Source organism: Crocuta crocuta, unplaced genomic scaffold (genome assembly GCF_008692635.1).
Source record: "Crocuta crocuta isolate KB4526 unplaced genomic scaffold, BGI_CrCroc_1.0 scaffold1173, whole genome shotgun sequence".
NCBI lineage: Eukaryota > Metazoa > Chordata > Mammalia > Carnivora > Hyaenidae > Crocuta > Crocuta crocuta.
In genome coordinates this window covers 319,990-325,585 of record NW_027532276.1, presented here as the reverse complement: position 1 = coordinate 325,585, position 5,596 = coordinate 319,990, and the positions used below count along the sequence as shown (strand labels likewise).

At 39.0% G+C, this 5,596-nt stretch overlaps 1 pseudogene; it reads right to left on the bottom strand.

The window, feature by feature from the left end:
* Positions 1–2,363: 2,363 nt before the first annotated feature.
* LOC144243380 (ATP synthase peripheral stalk subunit OSCP, mitochondrial pseudogene) lies at positions 2,364–3,074 on the bottom strand (annotated as a pseudogene).
* Between the last annotated feature and the right edge of the window lie 2,522 nt (positions 3,075–5,596).

Below are 5,596 nucleotides of genomic sequence, written 5' to 3'. Positions count from 1 at the left end.
AAATGAATGGGAATAAAGACAAGAGAGGCTATGTGGACAAGAACTATGAATGTGTCAGCATTTACAGGTCATCTGCAAGTCTATTAGTTGTGGAGACTGGAGTTGATTGTCAAACCCTTTAGGGAGCCTCTTTCTTTCTTTTCTATTCAACTTTCTTTCTGTATTCTAACAGGTAGACTTTTCTGCATATTGAATCAAACATTTGAATAGGTGAAAAAACCACACATTTTACTATCCACTTTTCTCTTCAGCAATTTCTCTCCCTGTTTTATGCATGGTGCTCATGGGTTACAGTAGTAATAAAGATTCATTTTTCAAGAGGGAGCATCAAAATTAAGAGACTTGTAAAACTATTCAGCATCCATCATTCTTCTTATAATTAGGCTGAGGGCAAGATAAAGTATATGTATTTCTAACATCCTTTTTGATTTCCTTTCTTTTTTTTGCAGATGACAAGGAAGATTGGGCTGTTCATTGTCTAATTTGACAAGCTGAATATTGTCAGGCAGATGTCTTCATTAAGTCTGTGAAGGAAAGGGGAAGAGCATCAAAGGGGAAAAAGTAGAGAGTTTTCCTTCAGGTACTGTGGAAAGGGGGTCATATATCTTGCAGGATGATCCATGAATACAAGGGTAGATTACAGTATTTGGGGTGAAATGGTAAATTGCTTTAGTATTAAAAACACCTTTGACAAACATTTGTTGGGTCCTGACACGCCATTTGGTAGTCTTGAGTTATGCAGTGTTATGATCCACTTCAGGACTCAGTAACAATTTAAACAGATTTTAATTTTAAGTATTTAGGTCATGAACCATAGCAGAGAGGTACAGGACAATCCAGTGAGGTTAATCAAAGGTGAGGAAGACTGAAAATGAGCTGGAGTAACATACCCACCTATAGCAAGGCTTGATATACATGATATCTATCAGTTGTTTCTGTCAGTAGTATCTATCTAATTTCAATCTTGTCCATTCCAAGTTCCTTACTAACTACCCAAACGTGCATCCTTTGGCCATTTACTACTCTTCATTTCCCTTCTTCTACTCCCAATTGGAAGGTTAAAATAATCTTCCATCTATAATTTCTTAGATTTACTTCTTTTTTATGTTCTTAAAATCTTGCCAAATACCCACTCTCAGAATTTATTCTTACTTTTGATTCTTTGGTTCTTTTTAAGTGATCTCATATCCTCACCTTGGTCATATTGTAATTTTTTTTAAGCAGCAAAGACTCCCTACAATTTCTGAGGCAACTTTATGTAAAGACAACTAGGTTACCTCAGCAGGATAATGTGAGAAAATGGCATCACAGCAAGAAGCTTGTATTGTGCTAGCTAAGTACCAGGAATGACCAGTAGTATACCATCAGGGGCTGGAGACTAAACAATAGTGGCAGCTATTTTGGACAAATTCCTGCTCTATTAATTCAGTTATATATTGTGGTAACTACTATGCATCCTTAACAATAAACTGCAGGTAATCAGATTATGCCTCTCAATCATCATGATAATGGGAAACGACATTATAAGAGCAGCAAATATAAAATGACATGTACTCTCAGTAACCCAAGAATGAGGATCTGGAAATAGTGCTTCCAGGAAGAGCCATTTTTCTTTTCTTTCCTCCTATCCTCTACCTTTTAAAATTAGTGTTTCCTTCCCAAACCACTAGGAAAATGCCTACTATACATTTTAGCACCAGAACTGATTCTTCTTCCCCTCCTCAGGCAGTACATATCTTGAGATATGAAGTAGAGAAAAGAGCATGACACTTTGGATGTTAACAGGGAGTATTGTCACATTTAAAATTAACTGATGGAGGGTCACCTGGGTGGCTCAGTTGGTTGTGCATCTGACCTTGGCTCAGGTCATGTGATCTCATAGTTCATGAGTTCAAGCCCTGCATAGGGCTCTGTGCTGACAGCTCGGAGCCTGGAGCCTGCTTTGAGTTCTGTGTCTTCCTCTCTCTTTGCTCCTCCCCCACTCAAGCTCAGTCTCTCTCCCTCTCAAAAATGAATAAACATTAAAAAAAATTTTTTTAATAAATAATAAAATGAACTAATGGGGTAAGGATAAGGGAAGGAAACAATGGACAATGACAAGTCACTTTAAAACAAAGCACATAGGGGTGCCTGGGTGGCTCAGTTAGTTGAGAATCTGCCTGTTCATTTCAGGTTAAGTCATGATCTTGCAATTGGTGAGACAGAGCCCCACATCTGACCCTGCAGTGACAACATGGAGCCTACTCGGTATTCTCTCTCCCTGCACATCCCCAACTTGCACACACATGCTCTCTCTTGCTTTCAAATCAAATAATTTTTAAAAACAAAACACATAAAAGTATGGAACAAAGTAAATTTTTTTTTTTTTCTGTTCAGGAAGCATTTTATTGATGCTCCAAGTTTAGGAATTTTCACGGACAGAAAATCAATACTTTCAGGAAATCTCCCGCATGGCCCTGCTCAGCTTCTGAACCTTGGTCTTTGTAGACATATCAGCGTATTTCTCTCCAATACGGACAATCATTCCACCCATGATGGATGGATCAGTCTTAATCTCCAGTTTCAAAACCTGGCTTTACTTAGGAAGCTCTTCAGGACCGTTTTTAATTCAGCAAGAGTGGGTTCATCTAAAGGGGACGCAGTGGTCACCGTGAAGGAACCTCTCCACGGTGGACGCTCATCATGGTTGAAAAGGCAGAAACGACTCCAGGGGTGTTGTTCAAGCGACCATTTTCAGCAAGAAAGTTGATGAGGTTACACGTGAGGGGAGAGAACCTCTCCTTTGCTGTAATGTCATTTAGGCTTTTCACTTTTACGGAACGCTTTACATAGGGATTCATAATGGAAGCGGCCATTTTGGGTTCCCTCAGGATTTGTGCTACTCTCAACAATTCCTTTTCTACTTGTTCCAGTTTATTCTGTTTAGATGCGGCCGAATAAAGGGCAGTGGCATAGCGACCTTCGATACCATATATCTGAACAGGTGGCCTCACGAGCTTGGCAAATGTCCTGACCACAGATGTACTAAAGCTTTGCACCTGCCGGGTGAGCCCGGACACTGCAGGGACCGCCATCTTCTCCGGAACAAAGTAAATTTAATGTAAATGTTTTCATTTAAAAATTACTTCTAATATGTCAGTAAATGTTTACTAATTTATAGATGTCAAACAAAAGATTAAAGATAATGCAGTTACTGGGGGGCCTGGGTGGCTCAATCGACTGAGTGCCCAACTTGAGCTCAGATCATGATCTTATAGTCTGTGAGTTCAAGCCCCACATCATGCTCTGTGTTGACAGCTCAGAGCCTGGAGCCTGCTTCAGATTCTTTGTCGCCCCCTTTCTCTGCTCCTTCCCTACTCACACTCTATCTTTCTCCCAAAAATAAACAAACATAAAATTTTTTAAAATAAATAAACATTAAAAAATTTAAAAACAATATGCAATTACTATATTAATGGACACAATCAACAAGAATTTAATGTCTACATGCCGGATATTGTTCTGGTTGCCTGGGAAAACACAGCAGTGACAAAGTAAAATTCTTGTTCTTATGGAAATTTTATGCTAGTGGTGGTGAGAACATAGACGCAGTAACTAAATAGTAAATATACAATATGTTAGTTGGTGAGGAGTGCTCTGGAGAAAAGTTAACCAGGGTAGTGTGAGTGGAATGGTGGCTGCAGGGAGGAGCTGGCTGTTTTATATACTTTATCGAAAAGAATCCCCAGTGAGGGCTCAGGGGGAAAACAATCCTCAGTGAGAAGGTAGCATTTGAGCAGAGATGGGAAGGAAGTAAAGAAGTTGCCTGTGTGGTTATATGGGCAAAGACTGTTGAGGCAGAGGAAACAGGGAGCACAAAATCTCCAAGAAAGGAGCACGCCTGGTGTGTATGAGGGAAAGCAAGGAGATCATGAGGTTGGACCTGAGTAATAACAGTTGTAAGAGATGAAATCAGATAGGTGCATGGATGTGGTGGGCAGCTCAGATCACTAAGTAATCACAGACATAGCACTTTGAAAAATCACTTGGCTGCTATTTTGAGAATACTACTGCTGTGACTGGAGACAGGGCAGAAATAGGGAGATCGGTTAGGGGATGTCTTAGATCAGGCTGCTATAACTGCTATAAGTAAGTGCTTTATAATAACGGAAATGTATGTCATAGTTTGGGAGCCTGGAAGTCTGAGATGAGGGTGCCAGCATGGTCAGGTTCTGGTGAGGGTTCTCCTCTGGGTTGTAGACTACTGCTATCTCAGTGTAATCCCAAATGGCAGAAAGAGGGAGAGAGAGCTCTTTGGAGTCTCTTTTATAAGAGCACTATTCTCATTCATGAGGACTCCATCCTCATGACCGAATTACTTCCCAAAGGTCCCACATCCAGGTACCATGATAGGGAAGGTTAAGATCCCAACATATGAATTTTGGGGGACACAAACATTTAGTTGGCTTCAGGAGGGATTATATTAAATCTACAGATGATGTGACTTAGAGTAGATTTTGTTTCATTTTAGGTATTGGGAAGTGGTTGGCTGTTACAAATAAAACTTCTATGAAAATTTATGGATAAGTCTTTGTACGGTCATATGTTTACATTTCTCCTGGGTAAATAACTTGGAGTGGAATGGCCAGGTCACATGATAAGGGTATATTTAACATTTTAAGACTGCCAAACTGTCTTCCAAAGTGATTGGTCCATTTTACATTCCTACCAGTTGTCTATGAGACTTCTAGTTGTCCCATTCCATTGCTAACACATTTTACACTCAATTGTAGCCACTCTAGTACATATGTAGTAATATCTCATTGTGGTTTTCATTGGCGTTTCTTTAATAACTAGTGATGTTGAGTGTCTTTTCATGTGTTCATTTGCCACCTCCATTTCTTCTTTGGTGAAGTGTCAGTTCAAATCATTTGCCTACTTTTAAAAATTGTATTGTTTGATTTCTTATTGTTGAGTTTTGAAAGTTCTTTATATAATCTGGATGCAAATCCTTTATTAAACACATTATTTCAAACACAGGAGTTGCAAATATTTTCTCCCTGTGTGTTTCCTGTCCTTTTATTATCTTAATACATCTTTTTTAGGAGCTGAAGTTCTTAATTTTAAAAGAAAAGTTAAAAATATTGGGGTCCATTATTCAAGCTGGGGTCACATGTTGCCCTTAGTTTTTATGTATCTTCAGTCTCATTTAATCTGGAAAAGATCTTCAGTCTGCTTTTGCTTTTCATATCCTTGACATATTTGAAGAATACAGGCCAGTTATTTTTGTAGAATGTTTCTCACTCTGGGTTTGTTTGATGTTTCCTCATGATTAGTTTGAAGTCTTTTGGCAAGAATACCACAAAAGTGATGTTGCATACTTCTCAGTGCACCGTATCATGAGGCACATGATACTGACTTGTCTTTATACCAGTGATGTTAACTTTGATCACTTGGTTAAAGGTTTCTCTGTTGTAAAGTTTGTTTNTGAGATCATGACCTGAGCCAAAGTCGGATGCTTAACTGACCGAGCCACCCAAGTGCTCCTGTTTTTCTATTTTTAATCAACACATTTTGGGGGGAGATAATATTTTGTAAGAATATGTAGATCTCGTCA